The following is a 15,499-nucleotide window of genomic DNA, read 5'->3' on the forward strand; positions in this document are numbered from 1 at the left end:
TTTTGTATTTAAAAATCATTTTGTCACTAAAAAGAAGCCAAAAGTGTCAAAAAAAGCATTTTGGTTGAAATTCTAACTGTTTTCACTTTTCAACTTGAAATGTGACCAAAAAACAACACTTTTTTGAACTATAAATGAGATCTTTGCCTTTTGAGTGCATTTTGTATTTAAAAATCATTTTGTGACTAAAAAGAGCCAAAAGTGTCAAAAAAGCATTTTGGTTGAAATTCTGACTGTTTTGACTATTCAACTTGAAATGTGACCAAAAAACAACACTTTTTTGAACTACAAATGAGATCATTGCCTTTTGAGTGCATTTTGTATTTAAAAATCATTTTGTCACTAAAAAGAGCCAAAAGTGTCAAAAAAGCATTTTGACTCAAATTCTGACTGTTTTCACTATTCAACTTGAAATGTGACCAAAAAACAACACTTTTTTGAACTACAAATAAGATCTTTGCCTATTGAGTGTATTTTGTTTTTAGAAATCATTTTGTCACTAAATAGAAGCCAAAAGTGTCAAAAAAGCATTTTGACTCAAATTCTGACTGTTTTCACTTTGCAACTTGAAATGTGACCAAAAAACAACACTTTTTTGAACTACAAATGAGATCATTGCCTTTTGAGTGCATTTTGTATTTAAAAATCATTTTGTCACTAAAAAGAAGCCAAAAGTGTCAAAAAAGCATTTTGGTTGAAATTCTAACTGTTTTCACTTTTCAACTTGAAATGTGACCAAAAAACAACACTTTTTTGAACTATAAATGAGATCTTTGCCTTTTGAGTGCATTTTGTATTTAAAAATCATTTTGTGACTAAAAAGAGCCAAAAGTGTCAAAAAAGCATTTTGGTTGAAATTCTGACTGTTTTGACTATTCAACTTGAAATGTGACCAAAAAACAACACTTTTTTGAACTACAAATGAGATCATTGCCTTTTGAGTGCATTTTGTATTTAAAAATCATTTTGTCACTAAAAAGAAGCCAAAAGTGTCAAAAAAGCATTTTGACTCAAATTCTGACTTTTTTGACTATTCAACTTGAAATGTGACCAAAAAACAACACTTTTTTGAACTACAAATAAGATCTTTGCCTATTGAGTGTATTTTGTTTTTAGAAATCATTTTGTCACTAAATAGAAGCCAAAAGTGTCAAAAAAGCATTTTGGTTGAAATTCTGACTGTTTTCACTTTTCAACTTGAAATGTGACAAAAAACAACACTTTTCTGAACTACAAATGAGATCTTTGCCTTTTGAGTCTATTTTGTATTTAAAAATCATTTTGTCACTAAAAAGAGCCAAACGTGTCAAAAAAGCATTTTGACTGAAATTATGACTGTTTTGACTTTTCAACTTGAAATGTGACCAAAAAACAACACTTTTTTGAACTACAAATGAGATCATTGCCTTTTGAGTGCATTTTGTATTTAAAAATCATTTTGTCACTAAATAGAAGCCAAAAGTGTCAAAAAAGCATTTTGACTCAAATTATGACTGTTTTGACTTTTCAACTTGAAATGTGACCAAGACACCACACTTTTTTGAACTACAAATGAGATCTTTGCCTATTGAGTGTATTTTGTTTTTAGAAATCATTTTGTCACTAAATAGAAGCCAAAAGTGTCAAAAAAGCATTTTGACTCAAATTATGACTGTTTTGACTTTTCAACTTGAAATGTGACCAAAAAACAACACTTTTTTGAACTATAAATGAGATCTTTGCCTTTTGAGTGCATTTTGTATTTAAAAATCATTTTGTGACTAAAAAGAGCCAAAAGTGTCAAAAAAGCATTTTGGTTGAAATTATGACTGTTTTGACTATTCAACTTGAAATGTGACCAAAAAACAACACTTTTTTGAACTACAAATGAGATCATTGCCTTTTGAGTGCATTTTGTATTTAAAAATCATTTTGTCACTAAAAAGAAGCCAAAAGTGTCAAAAAAGCATTTTGGTTGAAATTCTAACTGTTTTCACTTTTCAACTTGAAATGTGACCAAAAAACAACACTTTTTTGAACTATAAATGAGATCTTTGCCTTTTGAGTGCATTTTGTATTTAAAAATCATTTTGTGACTAAAAAGAGCCAAAAGTGTCAAAAAAGCATTTTGGTTGAAATTCTGACTGTTTTGACTATTCAACTTGAAATGTGACCAAAAAACAACACTTTTTTGAACTACAAATGAGATCATTGCCTTTTGAGTGCATTTTGTATTTAAAAATCATTTTGTCACTAAAAAGAGCCAAAAGTGTCAAAAAAGCATTTTGACTCAAATTCTGACTGTTTTCACTATTCAACTTGAAATGTGACCAAAAAACAACACTTTTTTGAACTACAAATAAGATCTTTGCCTATTGAGTGTATTTTGTTTTTAGAAATCATTTTGTCACTAAATAGAAGCCAAAAGTGTCAAAAAAGCATTTTGACTCAAATTCTGACTGTTTTCACTTTGCAACTTGAAATGTGACCAAAAAACAACACTTTTTTGAACTACAAATGAGATCTTTGCCTTTTGAGTGCATTTTGTATTTAAAAATCATTTTGTCACTAAAAAGAGCCAAAGGTGTCAAAAAAGCATTTTGACTCAAATTCTGACTGTTTTCACTTTGCAACTTGAAATGTGAGCAAAAAACAACACTTTTTTGAACTACAAATGACATCTTTGCCTATTGAGTGTATTTTGTTTTTAGAAATCATTTTGTCACTAAATAGAAGCCAAATGTGTCAAAAAAGCATTTTGACTCAAATTCTGACTGTTTTCACTTTGCAACTTGAAATGTGACAAAAAACAACACTTTTCTGAACTACAAATGAGATCTTTGCCTTTTGAGTCTATTTTGTATTTAAAAATCATTTTGTCACTAAAAAGAGCCAAACGTGTCATAAAAGCATTTTGAAAAAAATTATGACTGTTTTGACTTTTCAACTTGAAATGTGACAAAAAAACAACACTTTTTTGAACTACAAATGACATATTTGCCTTTTGAGTGCATTTTGTATTTAAAAATCATTTTGTCACTAAATAGAAGCCAAAAGTGTCAAAAAAGCATTTTGACTCAAATTATGACTGTTTTGACTTTTCAACTTGAAATGTGACCAAGACACCACACTTTTTTGAACTACAAATGAGATCTTTGCCTTTTGAGTGCATTTTGTATTTAAAAATCATTTTGACACTAAAAAGAGCCAAAAGTGTCAAAAAAGCATTTTGGTTGAAATTCTGACTGTTTTCACTTTGCAACTTGAAATGTGACCAAAAAACAACACTTTTTTGAACTACAAATGAGATCTTTGCCTATTGAGTGTATTTTGTTTTTAGAAATCATTTTGTCACTAAATAGAAGCCAAAAGTGTCAAAAAAGCATTTTGACTCAAATTCTGACTGTTTTCACTTTTCAACTTGAAATGTGACAAAAAACAACACTTTTCTGAACTACAAATGAGATCTTTGCCTTTTGAGTCTATTTTGTATTTAAAAATCATTTTGTCACTAAAAAGAGCCAAACGTGTCAAAAAAGCATTTTGACTGAAATTATGACTGTTTTGACTTTTCAACTTGAAATGTGACAAAAAAACAACACTTTTTTGAACTACAAATGACATATTTGCCTTTTGAGTGCATTTTGTATTTAAAAATCATTTTGTCACTAAATAGAAGCCAAAAGTGTCAAAAAAGCATTTTGACTCAAATTATGACTGTTTTGACTATTCAACTTGAAATGTGGCCAAAAAACAACACTTTTTTGAACTACAAATGAGATCATTGCCTTTTGAGTGCATTTTGTATTTAAAAATCATTTTGTCACTAAAAAGAAGCCAAAAGTGTCAAAAAAGCATTTTGACTCAAATTATGACTGTTTTGAGTTTTCAACTTGAAATGTTACCAAAAAACAACACTTTTTTGAACTATAAATGAGATTTTTGCCTTTTGAGTGCATTTTGTATTTAAAAATCATTTTGTGACTAAAAAGAGCCAAAAGTGTCAAAAAAGCATTTTGGTTGAAATTCTGACTGTTTTGACTATTCAACTTGAAATGTGACCAAAAAACAACACTTTTTTGAACTACAAATGAGATCATTGCCTTTTGAGTGCATTTTGTATTTAAAAATCATTTTGTCACTAAAAAGAAGCCAAAAGTGTCAAAAAAGCATTTTGACTCAAATTCTGACTTTTTTGACTATTCAACTTGAAATGTGACCAAAAAACAACACTTTTTTGAACTACAAATAAGATCTTTGCCTATTGAGTGTATTTTGTTTTTAGAAATCATTTTGTCACTAAATAGAAGCCAAAAGTGTCAAAAAAGCATTTTGACTCAAATTCTGACTGTTTTCACTTTGCAACTTGAAATGTGACCAAAAAACAACACTTTTTTGAACTACAAATGAGATCTTTGCCTTTTGAGTGCATTTTGTATTTAAAAATCATTTTGTCACTAAAAAGAGCCAAAAGTGTCAAAAAAGCATTTTGACTCAAATTCTGACTGTTTTCACTTTGCAACTTGAAATGTGAGCAAAAAACAACACTTTTTTTAACTACAAATGACATCTTTGCCTATTGAGTGTATTTTGTTTTTAGAAATCATTTTGTCACTAAATAGAAGCCAAATGTGTCAAAAAAGCATTTTGACTCAAATTCTGACTGTTTTCACTTTGCAACTTGAAATGTGACAAAAAACAAAACTTTTCTGAACTACAAATGAGATCTTTGCCTTTTGAGTCTATTTTGTATTTAAAAATCATTTTGTCACTAAAAAGAGCCAAACGTGTCATAAAAGCATTTTGACTGAAATTATGACTGTTTTGACTTTTCAACTTGAAATGTGACAAAAAAACAACACTTTTTTGAACTACAAATGCCATATTTGCCTTTTGAGTGCATTTTGTATTTAAAAATCATTTTGTCACTAAATAGAAGCCAAAAGTGTCAAAAAAGCATTTTGACTCAAATTATGACTGTTTTGACTTTTCAACTTGAAATGTGACCAAGACACCACACTTTTTTGAACTACAAATGAGATCTTTGCCTTTTGAGTGCATTTTGTATTTAAAAATCATTTTGACACTAAAAAGAGCCAAAAGTGTCAAAAAAGCATTTTGGTTGAAATTCTGACTGTTTTCACTTTGCAACTTGAAATGTGACCAAAAAACAACACTTTTTTGAACTACAAATGAGATCTTTGCCTATTGAGTGTATTTTGTTTTTAGAAATCATTTTGTCACTAAATAGAAGCCAAAAGTGTCAAAAAAGCATTTTGACTCAAATTATGACTGTTTTGAGTTTTCAACTTGAAATGTTACCAAAAAACAACACTTTTTTGAACTATAAATGAGATTTTTGCCTTTTGAGTGCATTTTGTATTTAAAAATCATTTTGTGACTAAAAAGAGCCAAAAGTGTCAAAAAAGCATTTTGGTTGAAATTATGACTGTTTTGACTATTCAACTTGAAATGTGACCAAAAAACAACACTTTTTGAACTACAAATGAGATCATTGCCTTTTGAGTGCATTTTGTATTTAAAAATCATTTTGTCACTAAAAAGAAGCCAAAAGTGTCAAAAAAGCATTTTGGTTGAAATTCTAACTGTTTTCACTTTTCAACTTGAAATGTGACCAAAAAACAACACTTTTTTGAACTATAAATGAGATCTTTGCCTTTTGAGTGCATTTTGTATTTAAAAATCATTTTGTGACTAAAAAGAGCCAAAAGTGTCAAAAAAGCATTTTGGTTGAAATTCTGACTGTTTTGACTATTCAACTTGAAATGTGACCAAAAAACAACACTTTTTTGAACTACAAATGAGATCATTGCCTTTTGAGTGCATTTTGTATTTAAAAATCATTTTGTCACTAAAAAGAAGCCAAAAGTGTCAAAAAAGCATTTTGACTCAAATTCTGACTTTTTTGACTATTCAACTTGAAATGTGACCAAAAAACAACACTTTTTTGAACTACAAATAAGATCTTTGCCTATTGAGTGTATTTTGTTTTTAGAAATCATTTTGTCACTAAATAGAAGCCAAAAGTGTCAAAAAAGCATTTTGACTCAAATTCTGACTGTTTTCACTTTGCAACTTCAAATGTGACCAAAAAACAACACTTTTTTGAACTACAAATGAGATCTTTGCCTTTTGAGTGCATTTTGTATTTAAATATCATTTTGTCACTAAAAAGAGCCAAAAGTGTCAAAAAAGCATTTTGACTCAAATTCTGACTGTTTTCACTTTGCAACTTGAAATGTGAGCAAAAAACAACACTTTTTTGAACTACAAATGACATCTTTGCCTATTGAGTGTATTTTGTTTTTAGAAATCATTTTGTCACTAAATAGAAGCCAAAAGTGTCAAAAAAGCATTTTGACTCAAATTCTGACTGTTTTCACTTTGCAACTTGAAATGTGACAAAAAACAACACTTTTCTGAACTACAAATGAGATCTTTGCCTTTTGAGTCTATTTTGTATTTAAAAATCATTTTGTCACTAAAAAGAGCCAAACGTGTCATAAAAGCATTTTGACTGAAATTATGACTGTTTTGACTTTTCAACTTGAAATGTGACAAAAAAACAACACTTTTTTGAACTACAAATGACATATTTGCCTTTTGAGTGCATTTTGTATTTAAAAATCATTTTGTCACTAAATAGAAGCCAAAAGTGTCAAAAAAGCATTTTGACTCAAATTATGACTGTTTTGACTTTTCAACTTGAAATGTGACCAAAAAACAACACTTTTTTGAACTACAAATGAGATCTTTGCCTATTGAGTGTATTTTGTTTTTAGAAATCATTTTGTCACTAAATAGAAGCCAAAAGTGTCAAAAAAGCATTTTGGTTGAAATTCTGACTGTTTTCACTTTTCAACTTGAAATGTGACAAAAAACAACACTTTTCTGAACTACAAATGAGATCTTTGCCTTTTGAGTCTATTTTGTATTTAAAAATCATTTTGTCACTAAAAAGAGCCAAACGTGTCAAAAAAGCATTTTGACTGAAATTATGACTGTTTTGACTTTTCAACTTGAAATGTGACCAAAAAACAACACTTTTTTGAACTACAAATGAGATCATTGCCTTTTGAGTGCATTTTGTATTTAAAAATCATTTTGTCACTAAATAGAAGCCAAAAGTGTCAAAAAAGCATTTTGACTCAAATTATGACTGTTTTGACTATTCAACTTGAAATGTGACCAAAAAACAACACTTTTTTGAACTACAAATGAGATCATTGCCTTTTGAGTGCATTTTGTATTTAAAAATCATTTTGTCACTAAAAAGAAGCCAAAAGTGTCAAAAAAGCATTTTGGTTGAAATTCTAACTGTTTTCACTTTTCAACTTGAAATGTGACCAAAAAACAACACTTTTTTGAACTATAAATGAGATCTTTGCCTTTTGAGTGCATTTTGTATTTAAAAATCATTTTGTGACTAAAAAGAGCCAAAAGTGTCAAAAAAGCATTTTGGTTGAAATTCTGACTGTTTTGACTATTCAACTTGAAATGTGACCAAAAAACAACACTTTTTTGAACTACAAATGAGATCATTGCCTTTTGAGTGCATTTTGTATTTAAAAATCATTTTGTCACTAAAAAGAAGCCAAAAGTGTCAAAAAAGCATTTTGACTCAAATTCTGACTTTTTTGACTATTCAACTTGAAATGTGACCAAAAAACAACACTTTTTTGAACTACAAATAAGATCTTTGCCTATTGAGTGTATTTTGTTTTTAGAAATCATTTTGTCACTAAATAGAAGCCAAAAGTGTCAAAAAAGCATTTTGGTTGAAATTCTGACTGTTTTCACTTTTCAACTTGAAATGTGACAAAAAACAACACTTTTCTGAACTACAAATGAGATCTTTGCCTTTTGAGTCTATTTTGTATTTAAAAATCATTTTGTCACTAAAAAGAGCCAAACGTGTCAAAAAAGCATTTTGACTGAAATTATGACTGTTTTGACTTTTCAACTTGAAATGTGACCAAAAAACAACACTTTTTTGAACTACAAATGAGATCATTGCCTTTTGAGTGCATTTTGTATTTAAAAATCATTTTGTCACTAAATAGAAGCCAAAAGTGTCAAAAAAGCATTTTGACTCAAATTATGACTGTTTTGACTATTCAACTTGAAATGTGGCCAAAAAACAACACTTTTTTGAACTACAAATGAGATCTTTGCCTATTGAGTGTATTTTGTTTTTAGAAATCATTTTGTCACTAAATAGAAGCCAAAAGTGTCAAAAAAGCATTTTGACTCAAATTATGACTGTTTTGACTTTTCAACTTGAAATGTGACCAAAAAACAACACTTTTTTGAACTATAAATGAGATCTTTGCCTTTTGAGTGCATTTTGTATTTAAAAATCATTTTGTGACTAAAAAGAGCCAAAAGTGTCAAAAAAGCATTTTGGTTGAAATTATGACTGTTTTGACTATTCAACTTGAAATGTGACCAAAAAACAACACTTTTTTGAACTACAAATGAGATCATTGCCTTTTGAGTGCATTTTGTATTTAAAAATCATTTTGTCACTAAAAAGAAGCCAAAAGTGTCAAAAAAGCATTTTGGTTGAAATTCTAACTGTTTTCACTTTTCAACTTGAAAAGTGACCAAAAAACAACACTTTTTTGAACTATAAATGAGATCTTTGCCTTTTGAGTGCATTTTGTATTTAAAAATCATTTTGTGACTAAAAAGAGCCAAAAGTGTCAAAAAAGCATTTTGGTTGAAATTCTGACTGTTTTGACTATTCAACTTGAAATGTGACCAAAAAACAACACTTTTTTGAACTACAAATGAGATCATTGCCTTTTGAGTGCATTTTGTATTTAAAAATCATTTTGACACTAAAAAGAGCCAAAAGTGTCAAAAAAGCATTTTGACTCAAATTCTGACTGTTTTCACTATTCAACTTGAAATGTGACCAAAAAACAACACTTTTTTGAACTACAAATAAGATCTTTGCCTATTGAGTGTATTTTGTTTTTAGAAATCATTTTGTCACTAAATAGAAGCCAAAAGTGTCAAAAAAGCATTTTGACTCAAATTCTGACTGTTTTCACTTTGCAACTTGAAATGTGACCAAAAAACAACACTTTTTTGAACTACAAATGAGATCATTGCCTTTTGAGTGCATTTTGTATTTAAAAATCATTTTGTCACTAAAAAGAAGCCAAAAGTGTCAAAAAAGCATTTTGGTTGAAATTCTAACTGTTTTCACTTTTCAACTTGAAATGTGACCAAAAAACAACACTTTTTTGAACTACAAATGAGATCATTGCCTTTTGAGTGCATTTTGTATTTAAAAATCATTTTGTCACTAAAAAGAAGCCAAAAGTGTCAAAAAAGCATTTTGACTCAAATTCTGACTTTTTTGACTATTCAACTTGAAATGTGACCAAAAAACAACACTTTTTTGAACTACAAATAAGATCTTTGCCTATTGAGTGTATTTTGTTTTTAGAAATCATTTTGTCACTAAATAGAAGCCAAAAGTGTCAAAAAAGCATTTTGACTCAAATTCTGACTGTTTTCACTTTGCAACTTGAAATGTGACCAAAAAACAACACTTTTTTGAACTACAAATGAGATCTTTGCCTTTTGAGTGCATTTTGTATTTAAATATCATTTTGTCACTAAAAAGAGCCAAAAGTGTCAAAAAAGCATTTTGACTCAAATTCTGACTGTTTTCACTTTGCAACTTGAAATGTGAGCAAAAAACAACACTTTTTTGAACTACAAATGACATCTTTGCCTATTGAGTGTATTTTGTTTTTAGAAATCATTTTGTCACTAAATAGAAGCCAAAAGTGTCAAAAAAGCATTTTGACTCAAATTCTGACTGTTTTCACTTTGCAACTTGAAATGTGACAAAAAACAACACTTTTCTGAACTACAAATGAGATCTTTGCCTTTTGAGTCTATTTTGTATTTAAAAATCATTTTGTCACTAAAAAGAGCCAAACGTGTCATAAAAGCATTTTGACTGAAATTATGACTGTTTTGACTTTTCAACTTGAAATGTGACAAAAAAACAACACTTTTTTGAACTACAAATGACATATTTGCCTTTTTAGTGCATTTTGTATTTAAAAATCATTTTGTCACTAAATAGAAGCCAAAAGTGTCAAAAAAGCATTTTGACTCAAATTATGACTGTTTTGACTTTTCAACTTGAAATGTGACCAAAAAACAACACTTTTTTGAACTACAAATGAGATCTTTGCCTATTGAGTGTATTTTGTTTTTAGAAATCATTTTGTCACTAAATAGAAGCCAAAAGTGTCAAAAAAGCATTTTGGTTGAAATTCTGACTGTTTTCACTTTTCAACTTGAAATGTGACAAAAAACAACACTTTTCTGAACTACAAATGAGATCTTTGCCTTTTGAGTCTATTTTGTATTTAAAAATCATTTTGTCACTAAAAAGAGCCAAACGTGTCAAAAAAGCATTTTGACTGAAATTATGACTGTTTTGACTTTTCAACTTGAAATGTGACCAAAAAACAACACTTTTTTGAACTACAAATGAGATCATTGCCTTTTGAGTGCATTTTGTATTTAAAAATCATTTTGTCACTAAATAGAAGCCAAAAGTGTCAAAAAAGCATTTTGACTCAAATTATGACTGTTTTGACTATTCAACTTGAAATGTGACCAAAAAACAACACTTTTTTGAACTACAAATGAGATCATTGCCTTTTGAGTGCATTTTGTATTTAAAAATCATTTTGTCACTAAAAAGAAGCCAAAAGTGTCAAAAAAGCATTTTGGTTGAAATTCTAACTGTTTTCACTTTTCAACTTGAAATGTGACCAAAAAACAACACTTTTTTGAACTATAAATGAGATCTTTGCCTTTTGAGTGCATTTTGTATTTAAAAATCATTTTGTGACTAAAAAGAGCCAAAAGTGTCAAAAAAGCATTTTGGTTGAAATTCTGACTGTTTTGACTATTCAACTTGAAATGTGACCAAAAAACAACACTTTTTTGAACTACAAATGAGATCATTGCCTTTTGAGTGCATTTTGTATTTAAAAATCATTTTGTCACTAAAAAGAAGCCAAAAGTGTCAAAAAAGCATTTTGACTCAAATTCTGACTTTTTTGACTATTCAACTTGAAATGTGACCAAAAAACAACACTTTTTTGAACTACAAATAAGATCTTTGCCTATTGAGTGTATTTTGTTTTTAGAAATCATTTTGTCACTAAATAGAAGCCAAAAGTGTCAAAAAAGCATTTTGGTTGAAATTCTGACTGTTTTCACTTTTCAACTTGAAATGTGACAAAAAACAACACTTTTCTGAACTACAAATGAGATCTTTGCCTTTTGAGTCTATTTTGTATTTAAAAATCATTTTGTCACTAAAAAGAGCCAAACGTGTCAAAAAAGCATTTTGACTGAAATTATGACTGTTTTGACTTTTCAACTTGAAATGTGACCAAAAAACAACACTTTTTTGAACTACAAATGAGATCATTGCCTTTTGAGTGCATTTTGTATTTAAAAATCATTTTGTCACTAAATAGAAGCCAAAAGTGTCAAAAAAGCATTTTGACTCAAATTATGACTGTTTTGACTTTTCAACTTGAAATGTGACCAAGACACCACACTTTTTTGAACTACAAATGAGATCTTTGCCTATTGAGTGTATTTTGTTTTTAGAAATCATTTTGTCACTAAATAGAAGCCAAAAGTGTCAAAAAAGCATTTTGACTCAAATTATGACTGTTTTGACTTTTCAACTTGAAATGTGACCAAAAAACAACACTTTTTTGAACTATAAATGAGATCTTTGCCTTTTGAGTGCATTTTGTATTTAAAAATCATTTTGTGACTAAAAAGAGCCAAAAGTGTCAAAAAAGCATTTTGGTTGAAATTATGACTGTTTTGACTATTCAACTTGAAATGTGACCAAAAAACAACACTTTTTTGAACTACAAATGAGATCATTGCCTTTTGAGTGCATTTTGTATTTAAAAATCATTTTGTCACTAAAAAGAAGCCAAAAGTGTCAAAAAAGCATTTTGGTTGAAATTCTAACTGTTTTCACTTTTCAACTTGAAATGTGACCAAAAAACAACACTTTTTTGAACTATAAATGAGATCTTTGCCTTTTGAGTGCATTTTGTATTTAAAAATCATTTTGTGACTAAAAAGAGCCAAAAGTGTCAAAAAAGCATTTTGGTTGAAATTCTGACTGTTTTGACTATTCAACTTGAAATGTGACAAAAAACAACACTTTTCTGAACTACAAATGAGATCTTTGCCTTTTGAGTCTATTTTGTATTTAAAAATCATTTTGTCACTAAAAAGAGCCAAACGTGTCATAAAAGCATTTTGACTGAAATTATGACTGTTTTGACTTTTCAACTTGAAATGTGACAAAAAAACAACACTTTTTTGAACTACAAATGACATATTTGCCTTTTGAGTGCATTTTGTATTTAAAAATCATTTTGTCACTAAATAGAAGCCAAAAGTGTCAAAAAAGCATTTTGACTCAAATTATGACTGTTTTGACTTTTCAACTTGAAATGTGACCAAGACACCACACTTTTTTGAACTACAAATGAGATCTTTGCCTTTTGAGTGCATTTTGTATTTAAAAATCATTTTGACACTAAAAAGAGCCAAAAGTGTCAAAAAAGCATTTTGGTTGAAATTCTGACTGTTTTCACTTTGCAACTTGAAATGTGACCAAAAAACAACACTTTTTTGAACTACAAATGAGATCTTTGCCTATTGAGTGTATTTTGTTTTTAGAAATCATTTTGTCACTAAATAGAAGCCAAAAGTGTCAAAAAAGCATTTTGGTTGAAATTCTGACTGTTTTGACTATTCAACTTGAAATGTGACCAAAAAACAACACTTTTTTGAACTATAAATGAGATCTTTGCCTTTTGAGTGCATTTTGTATTTAAAAATCATTTTGTGACTAAAAAGAGCCAAAAGTGTCAAAAAAGCATTTTGGTTGAAATTATGACTGTTTTGACTATTCAACTTGAAATGTGACAAAAAACAACACTTTTCTGAACTACAAATGAGATCTTTGCCTTTTGAGTCTATTTTGTATTTAAAAATCATTTTGTCACTAAAAAGAGCCAAACGTGTCATAAAAGCATTTTGACTGAAATTATGACTGTTTTGACTTTTCAACTTGAAATGTGACAAAAAAACAACACTTTTTTGAACTACAAATGACATATTTGCCTTTTGAGTGCATTTTGTATTTAAAAATCATTTTGTCACTAAATAGAAGCCAAAAGTGTCAAAAAAGCATTTTGACTGAAATTATGACTGTTTTGACTTTTCAACTTGAAATGTGACCAAAAAACAACACTTTTTTGAACTACAAATGAGATCATTGCCTTTTGAGTGCATTTTGTATTTAAAAATCATTTTGTCACTAAATAGAAGCCAAAAGTGTCAAAAAAGCATTTTGACTCAAATTATGACTGTTTTGACTATTCAACTTGAAATGTGACCAAAAAACAACACTTTTTTGAACTACAAATGAGATCATTGCCTTTTGAGTGCATTTTGTATTTAAAAATCATTTTGTCACTAAATAGAAGCCAAAAGTGTCAAAAAAGCATTTTGACTCAAATTATGACTGTTTTGACTATTCAACTTGAAATGTGACCAAAAAACAACACTTTTTTGAACTACAAATGAGATCATTGCCTTTTGAGTGCATTTTGTATTTAAAAATCATTTTGTCACTAAAAAGAAGCCAAAAGTGTCAAAAAAGCATTTTGGTTGAAATTCTAACTGTTTTCACTTTTCAACTTGAAATGTGACCAAAAAACAACACTTTTTTGAACTATAAATGAGATCTTTGCCTTTTGAGTGCATTTTGTATTTAAAAATCATTTTGTGACTAAAAAGAGCCAAAAGTGTCAAAAAAGCATTTTGGTTGAAATTCTGACTGTTTTGACTATTCAACTTGAAATGTGACCAAAAAACAACACTTTTTTGAACTACAAATGAGATCATTGCCTTTTGAGTGCATTTTGTATTTAAAAATCATTTTGTCACTAAAAAGAAGCCAAAAGTGTCAAAAAAGCATTTTGACTCAAATTCTGACTTTTTTGACTATTCAACTTGAAATGTGACCAAAAAACAACACTTTTTTGAACTACAAATAAGATCTTTGCCTATTGAGTGTATTTTGTTTTTAGAAATCATTTTGTCACTAAATAGAAGCCAAAAGTGTCAAAAAAGCATTTTGGTTGAAATTCTGACTGTTTTCACTTTTCAACTTGAAATGTGACAAAAAACAACACTTTTCTGAACTACAAATGAGATCTTTGCCTTTTGAGTCTATTTTGTATTTAAAAATCATTTTGTCACTAAAAAGAGCCAAACGTGTCAAAAAAGCATTTTGACTGAAATTATGACTGTTTTGACTTTTCAACTTGAAATGTGACCAAAAAACAACACTTTTTTGAACTACAAATGAGATCATTGCCTTTTGAGTGCATTTTGTATTTAAAAATCATTTTGTCACTAAATAGAAGCCAAAAGTGTCAAAAAAGCATTTTGACTCAAATTATGACTGTTTTGACTTTTCAACTTGAAATGTGACCAAGACACCACACTTTTTTGAACTACAAATGAGATCTTTGCCTATTGAGTGTATTTTGTTTTTAGAAATCATTTTGTCACTAAATAGAAGCCAAAAGTGTCAAAAAAGCATTTTGACTCAAATTATGACTGTTTTGACTTTTCAACTTGAAATGTGACCAAAAAACAACACTTTTTTGAACTATAAATGAGATCTTTGCCTTTTGAGTGCATTTTGTATTTAAAAATCATTTTGTGACTAAAAAGAGCCAAAAGTGTCAAAAAAGCATTTTGGTTGAAATTATGACTGTTTTGACTATTCAACTTGAAATGTGACCAAAAAACAACACTTTTTTGAACTACAAATGAGATCATTGCCTTTTGAGTGCATTTTGTATTTAAAAATCATTTTGTCACTAAAAAGAAGCCAAAAGTGTCAAAAAAGCATTTTGGTTGAAATTCTAACTGTTTTCACTTTTCAACTTGAAATGTGACCAAAAAACAACACTTTTTTGAACTATAAATGAGATCTTTGCCTTTTGAGTGCATTTTGTATTTAAAAATCATTTTGTGACTAAAAAGAGCCAAAAGTGTCAAAAAAGCATTTTGGTTGAAATTCTGACTGTTTTGACTATTCAACTTGAAATGTGACAAAAAACAACACTTTTCTGAACTACAAATGAGATCTTTGCCTTTTGAGTCTATTTTGTATTTAAAAATCATTTTGTCACTAAAAAGAGCCAAACGTGTCATAAAAGCATTTTGACTGAAATTATGACTGTTTTGACTTTTCAACTTGAAATGTGACAAAAAAACAACACTTTTTTGAACTACAAATGACATATTTGCCTTTTGAGTGCATTTTGTATTTAAAAATCATTTTGTCACTAAATAGAAGCCAAAAGTGTCAAAAAAGCATTTTGACTCAAAT

This window comes from Oryzias latipes, chromosome 18 (assembly GCF_053564925.1).
Source record: "Oryzias latipes strain Hd-rR chromosome 18, Olatipes_Hd-rR_3.1".
NCBI lineage: Eukaryota > Metazoa > Chordata > Actinopteri > Beloniformes > Adrianichthyidae > Oryzias > Oryzias latipes.